General features: G+C 38.5%; 1 long non-coding RNA gene across 1 annotated transcript in view; it reads right to left on the reverse strand.

Moving 5' to 3' along the window:
• Positions 1–3,343: 3,343 nt before the first annotated feature.
• LOC145719233 (uncharacterized) overlaps positions 3,344–24,666 on the reverse strand; it is a 30,486-nt gene continuing 9,163 nt past the window's right edge. Inside the window, exon 2 of the long non-coding RNA XR_014142260.1 lies at positions 3,344–13,621. This is a non-coding gene — a long non-coding RNA (uncharacterized LOC145719233). The remainder of the gene's footprint in view (positions 13,622–24,666) is intronic.

Here is a 24,666-nt window from a genome sequence, read left to right on the forward strand (position 1 = left end):
CATTCATATAAGGATATCAGTCAATGATTTTTGCTGCGTTTTCTTTATTTCATATATATGTTCTGAAGTTTCTAGCTTTAGTTGATAAAATCCCCAAACTTGAGCACTGAAGGTATTTCTCTCAAGATGAACAGAATCAATCCTAAAATCATTCGGTAATAAATAGATTTTAAGATCTAGAAAAGGTATTCTAAATGAAAATTCTGGGAAAGTAACACTAAGATATATTATTAATTCATTATATATTTAATGTATTTTTGAAGATTGATTGATTGATTTTGAAGAGAGAAAAGGGAGTGGCAGAGGGAGAGAGAGAACCCTCAAGCAGGGAGCCCGAGACCCAGAGCTGGATCCCAGGATCCTGAGATCATGACCTGAGCTGAAATCAAGAGCCAGCCACTTAACTGACTGGGCCACCCAGGCGCCTCTATTTAATGTATTTTAAATATCCAACACAATCCCCCCTACATTGGCAAGCAATATTTATAGATAATGTTATTCCACCTTTGATTCATAAGGAGGTACACACTATCCTCCACTTTGTATTGAAAGCCTTCAGCCCAAGCAAATTCCATATTGAGGGTACTCATTTTATTTATAGAAAGAATATTTCTATTTCATCTAGGAGTCTGATTTCAATTACACCTGATCAGGTTCCTGCATCTATGGTTCTTTCTGCCAAAAGAGAGTATCTCAGAACATTTTGGCAAGATTTATACACCAAATCAATCCCTGCCAGCACTTCTCAAACTGAAGTCATAAAGCCATTTGTTGATGTTTAAATCTCCAAAAGCTCAGGGTGGATGGGATACTAAATGAAACTGGATAGAGGGAATATTGCACATCCCTCTGTCTTTTAACCAGCTCACCTTTGTAACAAAGGCTGGGCACTCTATTCAATATTCCTTTTGATTTCCAACCTCTGTTATGCTTTCCTTTTTTTTCCATGTGTGTTAAAAAAAAAAAGTCAAAATTCTTCTTCTGTCAATTCTAAATCCTTAATTCTGATTTCATGCCCTCATTTATAACATTATTATTCCTGACACCTTGATACAACCTAATTCTTTCTCTTTATAGAAATGGCTGAAATAAGTCTTTCACCAATTACAACAGGGCACAAGATGATGCCTAATTTTCACTACTAAGCCAGAAATAAGCAAACTACTTAATTAAACTTGTCTCGTGTGTGTGTATGTGCGTGTGTGTGAGAGAGAGAGAGAGAGAGAGAGGGAAGGAGAGAGGCGGGAGAGAAGGAGGAGGAGGGTGGAGGAGGAGGGGCAGGGGGAGGAGGTGAAGGAAGATAGAGGAGAGGGAGGAAGAGAAGGGAGGAAGGAAATCTGTAGGCAGATTCTTGTTTATTTGTATGTTGTATATCCAAAGAAACCTAAATTAATGAATTATCTGAGACCAAAACTCCTTTATACAAAGAAAAGACTTTATGTAAAGTCATACAAAGTTACACAATACCAACCACAACGAGCAAACAAATCATAAAACTTGAAAACTCTGTTTGTAGCAGCTACGACACCAGAAATACTTCAGTGAGGACCTTTTATCTATCTCCTACCTAAGTGAATATTGAATATACAATTTGTGCATGCTTGGAAAGCCTCTGAAAGTTTATTTAGCTTCCAGCCTTCTCTTTCAGTGTCCTTCCTCCTTTCCTAACATCGCAGCCCTCGAGAACCCCAGTGCCCTCTTGCTCTCTTACTCTCTCCTGACCTTCCAGTATCGATTTATAGATGAGGACATGGCACATTTATAAGATGAACAAAAGTTATTCACAATAAGATGTTCCATGAACCAGACATTTGTCATTTGAGCCTTCTAATTCTCCTCACAGAAAAGAAAGATTGCTTATTTGTTTGTCTCTGCTCCTCACGTTTCTTTGAAAAAAAAAAAAAAATTCTGCTGAGTCTCAAGCTAGAAGGTGAAGATACCTGGGCTTAGCTGGGCTGAAGAGAAAAAAAGAAAGTTCATCATTTAGAACAGCATTTCTCAAACCGAAATCATTTGAATGAGAATTATCTGGAATCTTTGTGAAAATGCAGACCCCTGGGCTACATCCCATACCCACTGAGTCCTAACCTCTGCTGGAATGGCACAAGAACCCCCACATGGCCCAAACACGCAGGTGATTCTCACATCCTGAACACCAAGAATTACTACCTGTGAATGACAATTCAACTTCTATTCGTGTAAAAAGACAATGTCACAGCTAAAGCTATTTTTTCTAAAATGAACTTTTCCTAAGATTTGTCTTTAATTTTTCTTCATTATGCCATTTCTGTTTTATTTTCTGCAGTGTATTATTTAATGCAGGAAAATTGTTACCACAATCCTCTTTAAATTAAAAAAAAAAAAAAGCCCCCACTGGGCTGGTTTTACAACTAAAGAATGATGTCACTGACATCTCTTTCAGCATCTCTGATCGCAACATGTAAAACAAATTAATTTAATGAAAACAAAGACCATCAAAGGGATTGTAAATTAATTTTCTCTTCACTAAAATGAACAGCAGGAGAAAAGATTTTTTCTGTGATTAAAAATAACATCATGCTGTCTTCCACAAAATAACATCCCCCAAAGTAATTCTATTTAAATTTTTTAAAATTTAGTCCTTTGTCTTTAAAACTACATTATTTCAGGGCCGCCTGGGTGGTGCAGTCAGTTGAGCAGCTGACTCTTGGTTTCATCTCAGGTCATGATCTCAGGGTCCTGAGATCGAGCCCCAAGTCATGCTCTGCACTCAGCGTGGAGTCTGCTTAAGATTCTCTTCTCCCTCTGCCTCTGTCCCTCCCCCCCCGCCACACACACATACATGTGCTCTTTCTTTCTCTCTCAAATAAATAAATAAAATCTTTTTTTAAAACTACATTATTTCAAAGATTTTTTTTCTTTTTTTAAAAAGATAAAGTTAAATATTGTTAGTTACATCATCTGGTGCCAAAAGTTGGAGGAATTAATGGGCTACTTGACTTTCTGCTATGTCATTTTTCAATTTTAGGGTAGATCACTTTATTGTAATTAATGCTTTAACATAAAAAGCTGGTATTAAAGGGGTGAGCCAATATTTAGCAAATGTTTCTCTCCATCAGATCACCCCTGGGCTTCTACTTCTGCTGGCTGACAAGGGAATTATACACACACTCCACCCCTGTTATGCAAACTTGAAGAGAGTTAGGATTTCCAAATTGCTCTGGCTACATTTTTCAATCATCTGAAAAATGCAAAGTTTGTGGTTACGATTGTGTGTGTGTGTGTGTGTGTGTGTGTGTGTGTGTGTGAGAAAGAGAGAGAGTTGAAGAGGAGAAATAAACGCATCGGTTTTTCTCAAAGAAAGAAAATGTATTAAAATTTATACTGGAAAGTACTATCATATCCTCATTCTATATATGGTCTAAACCAAACCCATCATTTTTTTCTTGAGTATAATAAAGTGTGGACGATAGAGACACCATAGAGTCATCCAGTCAGCTTGAAGTCCAGGAAGCGAGCCTGTACAGAAACTCCCTATATGTTATTCAAGGAGTCATTCCATGGGCCCTGTAGTGTTTTCAATACTGGGGCATACATCAAACACACACACACACACACACACACAACGTACAAAGGTCATTTTTAAGAGCAATAAATAATTGTTTTGTTTGTTTTCAGATTATTCCAATGCTAGAGTCTTTCAAACTTTCTATTCTGGCAAAATATTTGCCAAAGTTGATTTCACTCAGAGGCAGATGAGCACAGAAAGAAGCTCCAGAAAGGCCAATAATTTGCCACAGCTTCAAATCAGTAAGCTATCTTCAGAAGCAATTTAGCATCAGCTCCCAAGCTATACAGGGCAAAGGAAAAACCAAGAAGCTAACCGCACCTACACTCCTTATAAGGCAATTCACTTATACGTGATTGTTTATTGTTATTGCTGCAGCCCTTGGAATTAGCTCAAGCCTTCCTCACCCCTTCACCCACCCCAAGCATCTTATCAATTCATCCTACCAACACATCCCGTGGTGGAGGTTCAATGTATGATTGCTAGCCTCAAGTGGGCCCTTAATGTTGCCAATTAATCCTGTTGTATTTCCTTAATCTATTCACTCTCTCCCATTCATTCAAAAAATATTTATTGAGAGCTCCCTAAATTTCAGGTACTGTTCTAAGAACTGTTGCACAGCCAGAATCAACACAAAAACCTGTGTCCTTGTGGAGTTTATCTTCTAGCATGGGAAGACAATTTAAAACTAAGTAAATTATGTAATATAAACTTCCAATATTATGGGGGGAAAAAAGGAGGAAAAGGAACATGTGCTTGCTGGAATTTGCAAATTTTGGTAGGTAGGCCAGGTGCCTAGTCATGCAAATATCTGTGGGAGGGCTTTCCAGGCAGAGGATCAGGCAGTGCAGATGCCAAAGGAAGGAACACATTAGGCATGTTCCAGGAACACCAGAGTCCAGTGAGCAGGAGGTAGAGTGATTGGAGATAATGTCCCAGAGGAAGCAGGGGCTAAAACCTTGTAGGTCCTAGTAAATTCATTGTCAGGTTTGGGCTTATGTTCTGAGAATGATGGGAAGCCCCCGAGGCTTTCAGCAGAGGAGTGATGTCATCTGATATGTTTTTAAAGGGTCTCTCTGGCTGTTTTTCTCGATGGACCATAGAGACCAAGGGTGAAAGCAAGATACCAATTAGGAAATGACTGCAATAATCCAGAAAAGGGAATGGTGCAACTAGAACCAGTGAGGTAGTGGTGTAGGTGATGAATGATGCTTGGCTTCTTGATGTCTTTGGCATAGAATTCCATGAGAAATTGAAAATCAAGTGTGAAAGAGTAGGCAAAAAATGCCCCAAATATTCTTGGCTTTCTTCAAACCCCCAACAACTGCAATCCACTCTCAATTGATGACCTTGCCTCCTATTTCACCAAGAATGTACAGCAGAACTCCCTAAAGCCCTCCCTTTATGTATGCCCCTGCCTTCATTTGTGCCCGTATTCTCTGCCTCTAAAGTCTCATGGTTTTAGATACTATATTCTCTTCCAAAATCATGTCTCTAGCTTGAACTTTTACCTTCACATTTATATTCATATAGTAGGCTTGGATATATATAACAGACATCTCAAATTTAGCATGTTCAAAACTGAGTCCAGATCTTCCCTACCACTACCAACAGAACACCAAAAATGACCTGCCTTTCCCATCTCAGTTAACAACAACCACATCCTTTCAAGTTCTTGGGACAAAAATTGTAGAGTTCTTTATCCTTCTTCCTCCTCATTACATCTAATTCATAAGTAAATCCTGTTAGCTCTATCTTCAAAGTATATCTGGAGTCCAACAAGAGCCTCTCAAGTTCACAGTTATCCCTCAGGTTCAAGTTGCCATAACCTCTCATCTGGATTATTAGCTTTCCAACTGATCTTTTGACTTTGACTTCTGCTCCTCTTCAATCTTTTCTCAGCACAGCAGCTAGAGTGGGTCTGTAAGTTAGATCTTATTTCTCTGTTCAGAGTAAAATCCCAAGTCCTTACAATGGTCTATGGTGCTCTACAACATCATGCAACCTAATAACTTTAATGTTTCATGCTACCACTCACCCTTCACTCAACTGCACAAGTCAATCAGCGTCTTTACTGTTTCTTAACCATGTGTGGCATGCTCCCACTTCAGAGCCTACGCATTTGACATTCTCTTAGCTTGGAATGCTCTTCCCCCAGATATTGTCATCACTAGCTTCCTTAGTTCCCTTAGATCTTTACTGAAATGTTTTCTCAGTGAGGTTTTCCCTAACCACCATATTTAAAATTGCAAACCCTCTCTCCATAAATTCCCAGTCATTTTTTCTTCTTCATAACACTTATTACTACTAATATATTTTACTATATATTTAGATCTATATATTTGTTCCTGGTCTTATTAGAACATAATTTCATGAGGATAGGCTATTCATCTGTTTTGCTCCTTTCTGTATCCTTCATTCCTAAAAGACAGCTGTCTAGTAGCTCTTCAATATATGTTTGTTGAGTGGATCCATAAAATACACACCCTGAGAAATACTATGGTGTTATCTTCTCTCAGATGAAAATGTACTTCATTTCTTATACATGTTTGTGGTTACAGACCCAATGGCAGTAATTGTTTTTTTCGAAGGAGAAACTGCTAACATTATCACTAATCAGAACTCTGCTTATAATTTCATTTTAAAGGGTAGTATGTGTTAACAAGATCCTACAATTTTACTAAAGGTGGCATCATTTGAAAACAATAACTTATTTTTAATCCCTTCTAAATTCTGTGAAAGTCAGGGCATCTGGTTGCCTCAGTCGGTAGAACATGCGACTCTTGATCTTGGGGTTGTGAGTTTGAGCCCCATGTTGGGTGTAGGAATACTTTAAAATAAAATCTCAAAAAAAAAAAAAAACTGTGGAAGTTAAACATACTCATAGGTTATATTGTTTTTATAGACACACTAATAACTTTAACAAAAGCACGTTAATCAATCCCAATTTCATTTGGTTAATATATTTAGATTTAATTTTAATTCATTGACATGATTGTTAGTTACTTTGTTTAAAAATGATTAAATTATGGGGCAGCTGGGTGGCTCAGTCGTTAAGCGTCTGCCTTCGGCTCAGGTCATGATCCCAGGGTCCTGGGATCCAGCCCCACATCTGGCTCCCTGCTCCACGGGATGCCTGCTTCTCCCTCTCCCACTCCCCCTCCTTGTGTTCCCTCTCTCGCTGTGTCTCTCTCTATCAAATAAATAAATAAAATCTTTAAAAAAAAGATTAAATTATTACCCTGAAAATTACTCATTTATTAACTTTAGAAATTGTTTACTGACTTCCATTAAATTAGATGAAGGTTCAGTTCTCTTACACCATCAACCACTGCTTTTTCTACTATCCTTCTTCCATTGAGTAATACCAAATTTTTCATTAATTCAAAAGCCATTGCTAACATTACTGTGACTATCTTAATATTATTCATTACATAGTCAAGTAATGTTTTCCTTTTTTGAATATTTTAATTTCTCCTGGAAAAAAATGGACTATTTTCCCACTTTTCTTAATTTTCAACGTGCTCCAACTTCTAATACCAGCTTATTAATTTCTCCAGTACATGTGTCAAATACCTACCAATATTATTATATGAATGCTCACATATCACCTATCATTGCTTTCCCTTTCGTTTCCCTGAGATCTCCTCCCCAGTGTCTTTATCTTCCTGCTCCAATTTAGACAGAATATTTCCTGAGCCTACCGCTCAGCTGTCATTCTGGAACTGCCAACAGTCATCACTGGTGTTTGGTTCAACAGTCTTTAATTTGGAATCTCCTGGTTTCTTCTACTTTCTTGAGTTAATCATTTTTGCTAGAGTCCGTCCTTCAATAGTTTCCTCAGCTAAAATACAATGGGAGGTTGAATCCTTGCTTTATTTGTTCTACTCTTACACTTGATTTAGAGTTTGGCTAGGAGGAGAATTATGAAATGAAAATACTTTTCAAATTATGAAGTTATAACTCCACTCTCTTCTGTCTTCTAAATGCTGCTATTGAGATTCCCTCCCGCCATTATAACTATTCTTTGTACACTACCTGTCCTTCCACTCTGTAAACTGTCATTAGGTACTTTTTCCCATGTCCCAAAATTTCCCAACTATGTGCCTTGGTGTGGTTTGTAATTACTACTAGTATTTATTTCGCATCATAAGATTTTCCATGGGCCCTTTAATTTAAAGAGTGAAATCTTTAATATCTGGGTCTCTTTTTCTATTCTATAATTTCCTCTCTCTCTCGCTCTTCCTTATTAACATTTTTATCACTTTTTTTTTTTTTTTTCAAACAAAAGGTCTCACATATTTACTACTGAATCAACCTACTGGTGTAGAAGCATAGTAACAGAGGAAAATCATTTTCCGGCTACAACATGTCTATTGTTCAGATAGTAGGGATGTTTACAGAATGATAGGATAGGAATAGGTGATCTTCACACAGCATAAATGTGTGCTATCTCATGTGTGATCCCTTATAGACCCAGCTTGGCTCTTCTCCAGTGCCTCCTCCTGGAGTTGTACCTGATTTTATTGCCAGTTTTCATCCAAATTTACTGGGGAATGGGATGATTCTGCTTTTGTTTCACGGCCAGGAATCACTTGGTCTTGAAAGTCTTGTGAGAAGTCATGGAGAGGAATACTCAACTGCACACACCACGATGGTGGGGGAAAGGAGCTAAAATTTCTATCACCTATTTAGATTTCCTGCTCTGACCATTTAATTTTCTTATACACTCTCTTCAATTTTCTACCTCTTTCTCTTTGGTTCTGGGAAAATATCTGACACTATTTTGCAAAATTTCTGGCACTTATATTTTTAATTTCTCAAGGTTTTTTTCTTACCGTGTTTCATTTTCATAGATTCAGGTTTCGATTTATGGAAAAACATACCTTCTCTTATGTGTTGGGGAATATTAATTCAAGGGTTATTTTTTAAAGGTTTTTTTTTTTTAAGTTTTCTTTTTTTTCCCTGCTGCCTGACTTCCTTTTTTACCTCAGATGTAGTCTTCCAATTGTTTTGATCTGTCTGTCTTAACTGAAGTGCCCCTAGAATATATAGCTATCCTTGGCTGTCCATTCATATTTAAAAGTAAAGCACTAAAGCTGACTGGAACCTTTATGTTTAGAGGTAGTAATTGTTAACTTGAGGCTTCACTATAAGGTCTTTATGTGACAAACCATATTTTCATTTTTATTTTGGGGATAGTTCTATGTCAGTATCTAGATGTAGTTTATCTGTGACCTTTTAGAGAAGAAGCCTAGTTTCTCTTACTCTAGGGGAGATAGACCATATATTCCAGATATTCTGCTGATATCCTGGAATTTGAATAGTAGGAGAAAGAGTATCTTGCAGATTGGCTCTTAACTACCATTTTTAGAGATGTCACCCATACCTGTGGCTAATGTTTCCTGACCAGCCAATGTGATGAAACTAATGTTTCCTTGACCAGCCACGCTGATGATAGTCACTCACTATCACATCATGTTATGTTTAATCCTCTGCATAATTCTTATCAGTAATATTTTTCTTGTTTACTTAACTATTTCTTTATTTTATCTCTATCCCCTTCCAGAATGAGACCTGAGCCGTCCATCATCTGTTTTATTCACTGCCTAGTACATAGTAAGTAACTAACAAATATCCATTGGATGAATAAATGAATATGTAAGTAAATAAGATCTAAATTTTCTATCAGCAAATTTCTCAAAAAAAAAAAATGCAGATTGGGGCATAACTGGGAGAGAGGACAGAATTGCATGACTCTCCAGCTGGATCTCCTGTCTCCTCCATTCCAAACACAGTTTTTAAAACCTATGTCCACATTTTTAGCCCAGCATCTCAACCATACTGTCTGGGGGTGTTTGAGGCCTCCAAATTCTGAGTCTTTGTTGATACTCTGTGCACAAATTGGTGTATTCTCATGGCTTTCTACTCTACACCGCTATGTTAGCTGCCACTCCTCTATCAGCTCTGGCTACTGCTTTTCTCTTAGTCCTGAGGAGTTTATACTTTTTATCCCTGCTATGTTATTTAAGCTGAAGAAGGACAGATGATCTAAATAATTGAGGTCTCTCTCTCATGCTTACTTAAAACCAGACCATTTTAATATTAAAACTGTTTTATTTTCCTTCTTTTCCCTTGCCTCACTATAATGAGTGATTCCTTTCCCATTTATTCACCTCTCTATATTCAGAATGATCTTTTAAAATTGCAAATATATTTATTGCAGACTCCTTACCCTCTTAAAATGTTTCAATGGCTTTGCATTACTTTAAGGATGAGGATGAAAATTCTCCATATAAAACAGCCCTGCATTATGCAGCCTGCCTCTCTAGGCTCAGCTCTCATCGTCCAGTACGGCTAAGCAGGGGTTTTTTTAGGCCCCCACGTGACCAGTCTCCCCTCTGCTGTAAGACCTTCTGCACGTACTTTTAGCCCTACTTCAACTATCACTTCCTCCGACTATCCTTCCCTGCCTTCCAGACTAGGTACACTCTATCACAATATCATTATCATTGAACTGTTGTTGTAAGTATAATAGCACCTATCAAGTGGGTTTTTAATTGTATGCTTTTCATTATGCAATTATTTCATTACAACTAGTGAGAGAGAAATGTTAACCTCCATGAAGGCATTAATGTATGCCCACAGCCTAGCCCGGTCTTTGGCATGATACAGGTTCTCAGTAAATATTTTCTGAATAAATAAATGAAATCACAAAGTGCTATGAAAAGACAGGAGGCAAGCCTACAGAGCAGAGAGATCTTTGTCCTTTCAATTCTTAGGTTGCTTATTGGCTTCGGGCATGATTATCCTGCTCTAGCCTTGGCCTGCAGGAAAATCTGGAAGCTTTATACATAATGTTACCAGTGACTTGTATTTTTTGATATTTACTCTCCTTAAATTTGATTCAAAATAGGCACAGATTTTAAAATTCTAGTATGAGATTTGTTCTTTTGTGGTAACTGCCAACCAAAGAAAACTAGTCGTGAATCTGCATTGTTCAAATCTATCATTTCCACTATTATGTCACTGCACCATTGGTCTCTCAAGAAAAGGCTTCTTATTCTCGTAATTCCTGAAAGTTCTAAAAAATGGGTCTGAAGTGGCCATGTCAGATATTTAATAATAGTGGATTAATTCTCATCCTAAAAGAAATATAAATTCTATTTTATTTCATAATTGGAAACAGAAATCAAGTCTGCTCCAGTGTATCATAGGAATTCACATCCTCACATCAGGCTGTCAACAGTCTCACACTTTGTGTATCAGATTTTGTGAAAGCATGGACGATAAGAATCCTTATTAAGTTATGAGTTAATTACAGCATTAAAAAATGAACCAGGATAAACTGACCTTACTCAGGGCAAATATAAAGAAAGCATCTATAATTGCGGCACATAATTAATTAATTATTAGTTAATAACTCTGGGTTTTCATTGTTGTCAACTGTGTAAGGAAAATGAGTAGAAGGCACTTGGTTGACACTTAGGAACACTCTTTCTCCTTTACCTCATCCTTCAGTGATCCATCCATGAATCAAGCAGGTAAACGCTAAGGAAAAGTCACTGGATATATTCTTAAGGCCATAATTTTGTGGAAAATGCTTTTTCTTTTTCTTTACACAGATAAAAATGCAGATAAGAGAGATATTAAGTCCTCAGATTTGAAATTTGAAAACCTCATCAAAGAAGGTAATTTTCTTACAGTGAAGATTTTGTACATTCAAGTGTTTATTACTATATTGTATAAGATAGAGCCAAGAAGGAAAAAGATAGCTATGAAAACCTCATAAAGGACTCTTGTTTTCTTGGTTTCTATTTATTATCTGCCATTTCCTAAGGAAGAAATGAGTTGAACAGAGAAGCAAACTTGTTGAAGGAGATGTCTGGTTTTAGCTACTTACCTGGTTTTTAATTGCTAATTTATTTTTAAAATTAACAGAGCCAAGCTTGAGGTGATTATCTTCAGAATGTTTCCTTAATTACATGGCAATCTTTCTTAGATCTTGACTTGAAGATAGCAATGTGTAACTTGTCTTTAGTGTTAGTCTGATGTTCAGACTTTGCTTATTTTATTAGTACATGATAATGCTCTTCTTTTGTGTGACAGAAACCTTGAGTCCATTACAAGACACATGGTTAATAAGTTAATAATAGGATCACTTGGGAATAATACTCAATGCTGAAGCTTTCTATTCTCCTAATGTAAATCATGTACTTGGCATGCCTGCATGTAATCAGCCCATAATCAGATAAGAAACGAACAAACACTTCATCTGAAAGCTCATTTTCGTGCCATAGATGTATTCCTGTAATGCTGATGGCCTGATTTGAACCTCCAGCTATGAAATGACAAAAGATCATGAAGGTAGATTTCTTTGTTTAGCTTTGATATTTTGCAGAATGTATCACTTTCACAATCATAAGAGAAACATAAACTGCATTTGATTTGTGAGTTTACACTACAGCTAAATAGGAACGTGGTTCTGGAGTTCACTAGGGACTTGCAGGCCACTCCGTCATTCTCCTTTTGCCATCTGACATCTTAAAGGAAAGACAAAGTGGAGGTAAAAGAAATTACTACAAGGTGAGTATCAAATGCTGTTAACTCTCAAGGAAGGTGAAATATTACTTCCATGCAGATTTTTCTGATAGTACTCTGTCTTTCTAGGAACACAGCATTTGATCAGGTAACCTGACTGGTTCGGTGTGCCCCTCCAGTGATATTTTACCCGAATGCAGGGCACAGCGAGGAAACTAATTAACTTTGACTTCACTGCATCTATCCCCAGAAGACTCAGCTCTCTTGCTGTGTGGGTAGAATAATCAAGGAAAAATAAAACTTCCCCGAAGAGAAGAACTTCTCATTCTATTACTGTAAAACATGGAAGTGGAACAAGTTGTTAACCTTGGAAAGTAATGAACTGCGAACTCTTTCCATCTGTTTACTTAGGAAGGAAGGCAGGTGACCTCACCCTCACTGCCAGAGATGATTAGCTCTTTTTGCTCTGGCTTCTGCAGTATGCAGGACTGCTCATCTGTCAACAGCTTCACACACCAGGCCTGTCTGTGCCTACACTCGCCAAAAGATGGGCAAGTCAACTAAGATGCCCAAAGCTGCAAACAGTAGTGAGCTAATGTCAACTAACCAGGCAGCTTTGTTACACGTTTCCCAAACACGCTCAGGGGAGGACATGAGAATTTAAAGCTCCTGGTCACAAGACCCAGGCACTGCATCTCCAGCTCAGAGCCTGAAATGTCATCCCCAATCAATCAGTTGTTAGAGATCACCAAATATTTCTGTAGCTTTTATATTCAGAATTGGCTAGAGTTGAGTATCACTTGAAGAAACCAGAGCTTATCACACATTCCATCAATATCATTTTTGCAAGTGAAATAACCAGTGGATAAACTTTGTCATGGGTGGCCAAAGTCTTGTTAATTGGACAGAGCACGTAGATGTTGGGTAGAAGATAATTTTCCTAAATTAGAAGCAGTTTTATAAAATTAAAACCAACTTTGTAAAAAAAAAAACTTCTGAAAAGCTCTGATCTCTTTTCACCAAGTCCCATGAATTGCAGGACTTTCTAGAATTGTTAATTGAAGATAATAAGAAAGGTTTGTGCACCTGATGGCTTTGATTTACTTTTTAGGCTACGAGTAAAATTTATACAAAACAAACCCACCACCCACATTCAGAATGATCGACAAAAATGAATACAGAAACCAAAGGGATTTCTAAAGGATAAAAAAAATTACCCTGCATGTTTTGAAAACATTAAAAACGTTTTTAATTGTTAGGCATTCTTATTTGAGACTGTCAATAACTTTTGATGATCAATTCTGACTTGACGACAGTTAGGAGGTTAGCAATTTTTTGTCTCAAACATTCTGAAGCTCCTGAAGAAAGATGTGAGATCTCCCCATGGTAACTTCAAGTTCCACGATTTAGGTTAAATCACAATACATGAGAATAAGCAAAATGCTTTTGATACTGCTGCTCCTCACAGTCAAATTGCAAGGAAGGCTGCCATTAAAATTCTGCTTGATCCACACGTCAGCTCTTCCTTCATGGCTTAAACATAAAACAAGTTCTTGGCCTTCAAAGAATATCGAACAAAAACATCATATGTCTTTGACATTTCATGCTCAATAGACGGTGTTTTCTGTTTTTCTGTTCTTAATTTTGACAACATTTGCTTATTTGAGGCATGGTACTCACGGGAACCACATTCTTTTGCTTTTGCTCACAACACCAAGGACCCAATTAATTAACATAGTAGACAAAATGGAAATCGATGCTGGCAATACATAACTTAAGCACAGTTACAGGATATGTTAACTTCCAGAGACAAAACTTGAAGAAAAGCCATGAGAAGTTTTGGCGATCTGCCTCCTTTGGAGATGTGGCAAGGAATCTAACACATTCCAAATATATTCGTTCATTCAAGTATTTAAATTTAAATTCTGGGCTCTCGAGTCGAATGTTTTAAAGGAATGTTCCTGTGGACCCTGGGGTGGGCTTCATCCCCCCAAATGTTGGGGGTACAGCCAGTTCATCGGGGCATAGTGGCGGATACAACAGTGCTCTGGTAACAATGCCGTCTACTAGCTGAGGGAATATCTGTGGTTCCACGCTTTCGCCTCCATTCGCTCATAAAAGAGGGCAATCTATACTCCGTGCCCTCAAGATGGGGTCGCTAAAGGATTGGGGGGAAGGGGGAGGATAGTGTCAATTTTTAGCTTTTGAGTTTCAAATTGACTTTGGAAATACATAGTGGGGCAGTAGTTTTAAAGAAAAAGCTTTTCAATCTCAAAAGGCCAGATGCTGAAGGAATCAAAGCCCAAAGCTAATGCCAAAAAGAACGTATTTGGAAGAACACATGAGATATAAGAGCAGACTTTTGCTATTCAGTGATTAAAAAAAGAATCCCTCTGAACTGGAGGTGAAGCTGAATTTGAGGAGAAATGTGAGAGGATGATGTGGGCTCTGAGAAGAGGCAGGGAGCACAGGGCAACAGAGCCCTATATAGGTTTGGGGTCCAAAAGTAGGTGCCTCACTTCCCATTATGAGCCCTGGAGGTGGCAGACTTGCAAGACTCCCACCCCACTACAGTGTGTAAGCTTGCGTACAGAGATGGCTGCACGGATGACAGTGCTGGGGACAGCAATGCTGAGTTTGTCACAATCCCCGTGTAGTGTTGCAGAACAGTTCAACGCTTCACAAGCCCCAAGGGGGGATGCAATTTAAATGAGAAAGAGTGGTGAACTTTAAGAGGCCTCAAAGTACAGATGAAGAGGACGCAGAAACAATCACAGCTATCACTACAGACAAGATAGGAAATGGGGTGTCTGACGTATCATCGTGGAGGGTTGACAATGACCATGGATGGTCATTGGACCATGGACCATGACATTTTAACAGATGCAAGCATGGATAGATGCCACAAAAGGACTAAGTGCTATACATGGGGCTTTGCCTTAGTGTTATGTAGTCTTCCAGAATTTAGATACAAGCTGGGAGAACAGGCAGAGGGATAATCCTGAACTGCTCAGGACTGAGCATTCAATGCCTAAAGAAAGGATTTTGAGGTATCAAGAAAGTTCTGTTATAGAGGACATATTTGTACTGAAATTGACCTTTCTGCATGTATGTGTTTGGGGTTCCGAATCTCATACTCCCTTCCTGTATGAAAGACTAACTTGAGTAGATCTGCTGTCTAACTAGATACAGGAAACAATTCCATAAGCTCCATGATTACAGAGGCAAAGGAAAAGGCTGACACCTGAGGAAAAGTTGTGCTACTTCGGGTTATGTAATGTAGTCTTTTCCATAAGTGGTTAGTTAACATATCCATGTTTGCTCGTTTAACACAGGATTTGTCAAAAGCTCCTGGACCAAATCCAGCTGATGGCTGCCTTTTTTGTTACTGCTCGCCAAGTAGAATTTTTAAAATACCTTCAAACAGTTGAAAATAAATCAAAAGAATATATTGTGACATTCAAAAATTGTATAAAATTCAAATTTCAATGCCCCCAAATAAAATTTTGTTGGAAAGAGCCACACCTATTTGTTTATGAAAAGTAGCTTTTAAGCCACAATGGCAAGGTTACATAGTTAGACTATATAACCTGCACAGCCCAAAATATTTACCATCTGTTCATTTACAGAATAAGTTTGACAAGCCCAGATCTAGTAGCAACTTCCAGGTTGAACAGACACACAACCCAGAACATACTTTCCAGTTCATCAAATAAGCTTGCTAGAGTCCCCCAGCAGTTGTATATTAAATTAACTAAGCTCATGTTGAATTTGAGTGAGTTACAGATGAGTGTATATAAAGGTCTTAGAAGCAGAGTCTGACATACAATAAGCATCATCTAAGGGAGCTAGTGTTCTCATTTGTGATCCTGCATAATTTGAAATTGTACCTCTAGCTGCTACTATTCTGTAGTTTCAATATACTTATTATTTTTTTAAAGATTTTATTTATTTATTTGACAGAGAGAGAGATAGCGAGAGCAGGAACACAAGCAGGGGGAGTGGGAGAGGGAGAAGCAGGCTTCCCGCTGAGCAGGGAGCCCGATGCGGGGCTCGATCCCAGGACCCTGGGATCATGACCTGAGCCGAAGGCAGACGCTTAACGACTGAGCCACCCAGGTGCCCCAATTATTATTTTTTTAAACTTGAAGGTCCAAGTTTCTATTCAACTTGCATGTCAATTAAAGTAAAAAGTCACCTCTACTTTACAAGTAAAACCAGTAACTGTCAATCATCATGCCTGTTTACTCTAAAATGTGGACCTAAAGTAGGAAAAGATGTCAGTATTATTCCACAATAAGTGACAAATAAATGCCTTGACTTTTTTGTTTCCAATAGAATGATATTTTATTTATTGCATGCCTTCCAAGAGTTAAGCATTCTAAGTGCATATTTTCACTGAATTCTAATCCCATTCCTACAAAATAGTGCTGTCTCCAGTCTACAGATGAGAAGAGTGGGGTTCAGAGAGACTAAAGCACTTGCTCATGGTTGTTGTTCATAAGTGACAGATCCCAGACCCAAATGCTAGTCTAAATCTGTGCTCACCCCACTCAACTGTACCACTTTTTCTTTACAATTTCTAGTTTCGCCTATCATTCCCTCCCCTACTCAGTCTTCTTTCAACAAACTCCCATAAACATGCTGGTTGAGGAAAGCCAGTTGTTCAATGGGTAACCAGAAGCAAACTTAATTCTGTGAGCCAAGACCCTGCGTGTTAATCAACTCGCAGCCCTGCCCTCTGTGCGGCCATCTTTGGACCAACGGCCTCCTGGGGGCAGCAGCAGTTTGAATTGTCCATCCTCCTGTGGTGACAGTTTGGAATATGGAAAATATGTGCTTATTCTGATTTGTCTTGTGACATCTAGGCACCATTTTCTTGGCCTTTGCTTACAGAGGTGGTGCCACCACTGTTGCTCTTCCCAAGAAGACAGTGAAAAGATTAGTGAGTCCTCATAGCCCTTGACTCTAACAGGTGCATTGGCTACTCTTTATTGGACATTTTGGGTTTTATAACCTCGTCGCTTCGATCCCCATGTGAGCACTTTCTGGGCATGATAGGCCTCCATGTTCTCTTTAAAAGTTTACTACTTAAAAACTGAAGAGAACACAATAGTTTCAACCTAATTTTCCAAATTAGCTAATTTATTAACCCATCTGAAAGAATATTCAACTGATAGTTATTTTCTTCCCTCACTCAGACCTCCCCAAATTGAATTTGCCAGTCTCTGGTGGCATGTTTAGGACTTTCTTCTCTGCCAAATTGAGATTTTTAAAATGTGTTGATTAATAAACACCCCCAAGTTTGAGGCTTTATGACACCTCACGTATTATTGATTCTTAATAAATCCTTCTTGGCAGCCTTGGGATATTTCTTATGATCTTTCCAAATATGTTTAGGTAAACAATTTGATTCAGTTCAGCATAAAGTTGAACAATGAGCAAATGTTATGTGCAAAGCAGGTACAAAGTAAAGAGGCACTCTGCCCAGGGAGAGCTTTACTAGTCAGAGTGGTACAAAGATAAAGTTAAAAATGGACTTCGTGCTTGCCTTCAAGTGTACTTGTATATGAGTTAAGTTGTGTCCCCCAACCATCACCGCCAAAAAGATATGTCAAAATCCTAACCCCCAATATCTAGGAATGTAATTTTATTAGGGGCTTTGCAGATGTAACCAAGCTAAGATGAAGTCATTAGGGTGAACCCTGATCCAATGTGACTGGTGTCCTGCTAAGAAGGAAGCTTGGACACACACACACAGGAAGCACACCAGGTGAAGGCAGAAGCACACAGATAGGAGATACACCTATCTGTAGGAGATCCTACACAGATAGGAGAACACCATGTGAAGACAGAGGCAGAGACTGGAGTTATGCCACCACAGCCAGGAATACCTGGAGCTTCTGTAAGCTGGAAGAGGCAAGGACAGACCCCCCCCACCCCCCACCCGCCCGCCCAGAGGCTTCACAGGGTACATGGCCCTGCCGACAACTTGATTTTGAACTTCCAGCCTCTAGAAGTGTGAACGAATACATTTCTGCTGATTTAAGGAACCCAGTTTGTGGTACTCTGTTTTGGCCCCATAGGAAACAAATACTGTGGTATACACAAGTCCTATACACAAATGAGTGGTAAAGAGTGAGTGATCAGAATCCTATAAGTGGGATAAAGATGTGAGGAAGACTCAGAATTAGGAATCAGGGAAAGTTTCCTGGGGTAAAGACATAAGATCTTAAGATATGTAGGAATGGTAAGTTTTAGATGTCTGGAAATGGAGTGCAGGGAATTCTAGATGGAGGGAATTGCATTTGGATAAATGTCAGAGAGCAAAGAGGAGAAGCACAGCATGATAAGGGAAAAGGAGAATGAAGGGGGAAGCTAGAAGAAAGTGTGCAACCAGATGATGGGTGTGGAGGGACTGAATGCTAAGGATTTTGCTGTTAGGGAAATAAGGAAACTATTGAAGGGTTTTGAGGAGGTGAGTGGCAATAGCAGGACTCTGTTCTAAGGAAAATGCCTAATCACTTTTGTGTAGGTTAAGTTGAAAAGGGGAAAGATTTGGAGGCAAGGAGACAAGATAACAGGCTATTACAGTAGCCCGATATACCTGCAATGAGGAATTTATCTAGAACAGTTGTAATGATAATTGAAAAGGACAGAAATGTGCATGAGGTGATATCAGAGAAGTACAATGGATATCACTGGACTTGGATTTGGAAGATTTGGATTTGGGAGATGAGTTACAGACAGGAGTTATATCTGTCATCTCTTGCCACCATAATCCTGTGTAACAAGAATCATAAAACCTCAGTGACATACAATAAACAGAAAACATTTATTTTTGCTCATGTGTTCATGGGTTGGCTAGACAGGTCAGCTACCTGAGCTAGGCTGGCGGAGGGGAAGGGAAGCTGACTCAGGCATCTGCCAGGCTCTCTGCCAGGCTCTCTCCTCCACCTAGGACCCTAGCTGGGACAACAAGGCTGACTCTGCCTTTCCCACCGTCTCATCCTCTAGCCGAATGGTGTGGGTATGTCCTCATGGGAAAGGCAAAGAAATAAAAGCATGAAGTATAAATGTGCAGAATGCTTTGAAGACTGTTTGCATCATGTTTGGTCTCACTGACCCAAGAAAATTACACAGTGAAGCTGGCGATCAGGGTGGGAGAGGACTAAAAAAGTTACAGAGCAAAGAGTATAGATACAGGGAAGCCATTAACTGGGTCCAAAAATACAATCAATATACTACAGGAGTTAAATATGATTTCAAATTTTTGTGGGAGAAATAATAAAATTTTTATCCTTGTAAAGTCCTAGTCTTTCTTCAAAACTCAATTCAAGCATCACCTCTTCTGTAAAATCTTATCTCTAGCTCCTCTAAACTGTGATGGCTGCTTGTACGTATTTCCATGAGTTAACTGATCATGAATTCTACTTGGCTGTTTTGTGTCTGCCTCCTTATACTTAGCTGTGCCTCCCTAAGGGCCCAGACCACACTGCTCTGCAGGCTCAAGAACTAAGTTCAAATGCCAACTCCACACCTTACTAGCAAGTTCTTTTCTGTGCATCTCTATCTGTAGTCAGGGCATACAAGCAATGCCCACCACACGTGTTGTTGTGAGAATAATACAAAGTAATGTGTGAAAAGCCCCAGAAATGTTAATGATTATTCTGATTACATGTCATTATTTTCATTTTCATGGATACGTACTCCATGCAGTGCTTAAGACATAAAAGACATTTTTTTTAAAAAGTCTTGAGTGAATGTGAACAGACAAAATATATGAGATGAAGCAGGTGCTACTGAACATGAAAGCCAATGGCGGGATATTGGATGGACTGAGCATGGAGGAGGCAGAAGGGCATGGGATTCAGAGAATCAAAGGAAAAGCTGGCCTTGGAAAGAGGAATTCACATGCCTGACTAAGCACATGTATGTTGAAAGTTTTCTTTGAATAGCAAGCGTTTTAATTATCATAATTACAGTTTTGGTTACTGATCTTGTTTTTTGCTGTTTTAATGTGTTTAAAGGCACAGAGGGCACATCAGATGACGCTTTCTCTAGATCAGTGAGGATCTGAAAAGAAAAACCTACCTATCACATCCTGATAGCATGTTTCACCTCAAATGTAATGGGATATAGAAGACATCTTTAGACATATTAAAGTATTTCACCCTCTAAGGCTCTGTACCAGGTTTCACAAAAACACACCGTGATCATTGCTTTGCTTGACTTGTTCCAACAGCCGCTTTCTTGACTTGGCAGTTGGGGCACAAGTATAGTTATGCCCCCATGTAATCGGGCCTCTTTGCTTATAACAAAGTGAAAAGCTAATTAAGAGCAATATAGCTAATAATGATCTGCCAGGATTAATAAAATTTAATATAGTACATGAACTGTCCAGGTGTCAGAAGCATGTATTAAGAAGTAGTATCTAAGAGGGAAAAAAAATCTAGTTACCAATATGCAGGTGAGAAGCACTGGGGGGGGTGTGGGAAGCCATACTGTATTTTCATTAACTTCATATTTTAGAATAGGATCTTTGTCAGAGTTAAATGGAACAACAGAAAGTTACAGTTGGATAGGAACTTAACGATTCCTTTCATTTCTCTGATAAGCAGTGTCAGAGGCCAGGGGAATGTGCCCGAGAGCATGAAGAGGAAGAGCCAGGTAGGATTGTGTTGGTTCACTGCTGTAAGGCCAGCGACAGAGAACTACCTTGTGTTCAGTAAGCACTTACTCAGATAACAACTAAATGAATAAATGATTGATTGAAACTCATGTATTCTGACTCGTAGCTCAAACATTAAGCATAACACATTCCTTTCTATTATGATAGAGGAATTATAAAGAATATGTAATATATCTTTTTAATCAAAAAGAAATTGTTTATCTCTTACTCAATTTTTATCTCAATAGTGCTCTAGAAAAGAAACTAAACCAGAAAAATGCACAATTGAATCCAAGGATAATTAGTGCTACAAAAAACAAAAAAAATCATTTAAGTGAGTCTGCCTAAACTGGGGATGAAAAATTTTATATTACATCATGAAGAGAGATGAATTAGACTTCAGTCTTGAAAACTGAAACTATGAATAATGAAAATAAGTTGGTTTAATTTGTATCTTTAAAAAATTCATGTCATAATTGCAATTTTGCACTAGTTTTTAGAACAAATAAACAATGAATCAAGTGTTCCTTGATCTGTTGAGAAATATGTATTTTCTATGGAAATTGTGTTATGACACGTTCTATCCTCCAAATCTAAATTTCATATCACAGATGCAAAGATGCTACTTGTCTTCCAGGTTCACCTCTTAATCTTATGGTTCTCAAATCATTCCTTGTTGAAAGCCCATCATGTGCAAACCATGTTGCTCCTCTCCTCAGATCTAAGCCTCACGTTTCTTGGGCCATTTGACAGTCAAGCAGTTCTCCCATGTCACTTTGGAAAGCTTGGCTCTTTTGTGCTTTCACTTTTCCATCAAACTGAATTGTATTCTTGAATTACATATACGTCTGATAATCTCAAGGCACTGATTGACAAAGATGTGGATTAACACCAATACAGGTGTTACAAAAAGAGGGATATTTGATTGGGCATTAATTTTATTGACACTCAGTTACTAATTAATATTTTTGTATTTTGAATATTTGTGCTTCTCAACACAATTTGATGATCTATTTTCAGATAACAAATAAATAAATGAATGATATTTCTTGAGCACTTTATATAGACTAGGAGTTCCAGGGAATGTGTCTAAAATGTCTTGGACATCACATTCAAATGGAATTTCCTGAGAAATACCACTTTTTGAATCATCTTAGAAGTTCCTACCTTCAGCTTACCTGCTTCTCCCCTCCTCCCTTCAACACCCATAAGCACAAATCTCTAAAGTCTATTACCTCTGCCACACCTGACTTCTTCAGATTCACTCACCAAATTAGTTTTTTACAGGGGCACTTGGGTGGCTCAATCAGTTAAGCATCTTGGTTTTGCTCAGGCCCTGATCTCAGGGTCCTGAGATAGAGCCCTATGTCTGGCTCCATGTTCCGCTCAGAGTGTTTGTCCCTCTCCCTTTGTTCCCCCCCTCCGCCTCAAATAAATAAATAAAATCTTTAAAAACTAGGTTTTTGTTTTGTTTTGTTTTGTTTTTTTTACAGAAAGCCCCACTTTTCCAAATCAAGTTTAGAGGCCATGAGAGAAAACAGAAGTTAAAGTACATGACATTTCTCCCATCATACTCTAAGAATAAAAGCTTTCCAACCATCTTCAGTTTTGATTCTCCTTTCTGAAAGTTGGAAAGTGATCTCACTAGCAGATATATATTCACTGAGACCATCTCTGGGGCTAGATATAAGTTATATTCTATAGGTTTTAATACCTATATAAAATCATATATATTACTACCTTAAATCATAGTTTAAAAATGACAAGCTAGGGGCACCTGGGTGGCTCAGTCAGTTAAGCATCTGCCTTTGGCTCAGGTCATGATCCCAGGGTCCTGGGATGGAGCTCCCTGTCAGGCTCCCCACTAAGCGGAGAGCCTGCTTCTCTCTCTCTCCCTCTACCTGCTGCTCTGCCTACTTGTGCCCTCTATCTCTCTGTCAAATAAATAAATAAAACCTTTAAAAAAATGACAGGCTAACTTCTTAATGGTAGGAGTTATAAGCCTTCAAATATCTTAACTATGTATTACTTACATATAGAATGACTTAATTTATTATGTTGAAAACAAGGATAGGCTGTAAGTTGAATAAAATAACGTTTCCCCCTTCCTTATATAACTTCTTTGGTTGTATAACATTCAGAGAAAGACAACATTAGGAGTCTTAGTTCATGATTTATTCAAACTCTGAACCATAATGCAAATAGCTAGAAATGTAAATTCTAACGATTATTCTCTTTTCATTACAAGGGGAAAATATTTTCTGATCAGTCTATTTTATATGAATTCTGATAACAGTTTCATTTGTCTTTTTACATAAATTTCAACATAATTTTCTTTTTAAAAAAAAACATTTATTTATTTTAGAGAGGGAGAGGGAGAGAGAGCACAGTGGGGAGGGGCAGAGGGAGAGAGAGAGAGTCTTAAGCAGACTCTGCACTGAGCAAGGAGCCTGATACAGGGCTCAATCTCACAACCCTGAAATCACAATTGAACTTAAACCAAGAGTCGGATGCTTAGCCAACTGCACCACCCAGGCACCCTTCAACATAATTTTCTAAAAGTCTTTAAAAAAGTAATATACATGCTTTAAAAATGGTTGACTCTGTAGGTGTTCTTACACTACAACATTACACTACAAACATTACAATAATGTTTGATGAGCTTTCTTGTAATCGTGAAAAACAGTCTCTTAATTCAACTTAATTTACTGCCATCCAACTGGTATTTATTGAGCACCTGACCTAAGGCAGCAATTGTAGAGATTTAAAAGATTATAAAATTAATTTGCTCCCCCGATTAGATTATAATCTGGTAGAGGAGTTAATGTTTACAGATATGAAACTATCACAGACTTAAGAGATGAATTAAAGTTGGCTTAAAATTGTGTGACCTCCATAGACAGCTACCTCGGTGTCCCCAACTCTTTGGCATCCCCCTTCTCTTTAATATTTAAATACAACTTGGCTTTTTCTCATGTACTATGAAAAACCCAGTAACCATTCCAATAGCTGAGAATTATTGGCGAGGCATATCTCCTAATTTCCTCTTGCTTCAGTTTTCTTTTCTTTTCTTTTTTTAAGATTTTATTTATTTACTTGACACAGAGAGAGAGAGAGCACAAGCAGGGGGACTGACAGGCAGAGGCAGAGGGAGAAGCAGACTCCCCACTGAGCAGGAAGCCCGACTGGAGGCTCCATCCCAGGACCTTGGGATTATGACCTGAGCCGAAGGCAGACGCTTAACCAATTGAGCCACCCAGGTGCCCTTGGCTCAGTTTTCTTATTCTAGTCTTTAATGATTTTATATGTGGCATCTCACCTCTGCAGCTGCTATCCTTGGGCTGCGCAGCTTTGCCCCCACCTGGCCATAGCTCTTATTCCTTCACTCCTCCAGAAGCCATTGATACAAGACAGAACTTTACTTAAGAATGGAGAGAATGGAAGGTGGGGTTTACAGCACAGGACAAACATTAAAATTAAATGTATATATTCTTAGCCAGTCCCAGGCATGAGTGACTTTTCACTTGTCCATACTTCCCTAGGGCTATGGACTTAGCTACATTGTCTCAGACTTTCCTGTCCTGTCTTCTTCCCCAGCATTTCCAAACTTCTTACTCTCTCTTATACACAATCTCAGATAATCCACATTTCTACCCTTTAATTCTGAAGAACAATTTGGCACCCTTTTGTAATACATGCTGTGGGGAAGTCTCACTACTCCCAAAGAGCCTGTCAAGCAATCTCTCCTTAAAAAGAATCATCTCCCCTTGAGCCCTCCTACACTGTTGGTGGGAATGCAAGCTGGTGCAGCCACTCTGGAAAACAGTGTGGAGGTTCCTCAAAAAGTTGAAAATAGAGCTACCATATGATCCAGCAATTGCACTATTGGGTATTTACCCCAAAGATA

Source organism: Leptonychotes weddellii, unplaced genomic scaffold (genome assembly GCF_054177405.1).
Source record: "Leptonychotes weddellii isolate Sample4059 unplaced genomic scaffold, ASM5417740v2 HiC_scaffold_352, whole genome shotgun sequence".
NCBI classification, from domain to species: Eukaryota; Metazoa; Chordata; class Mammalia; order Carnivora; family Phocidae; genus Leptonychotes; species Leptonychotes weddellii.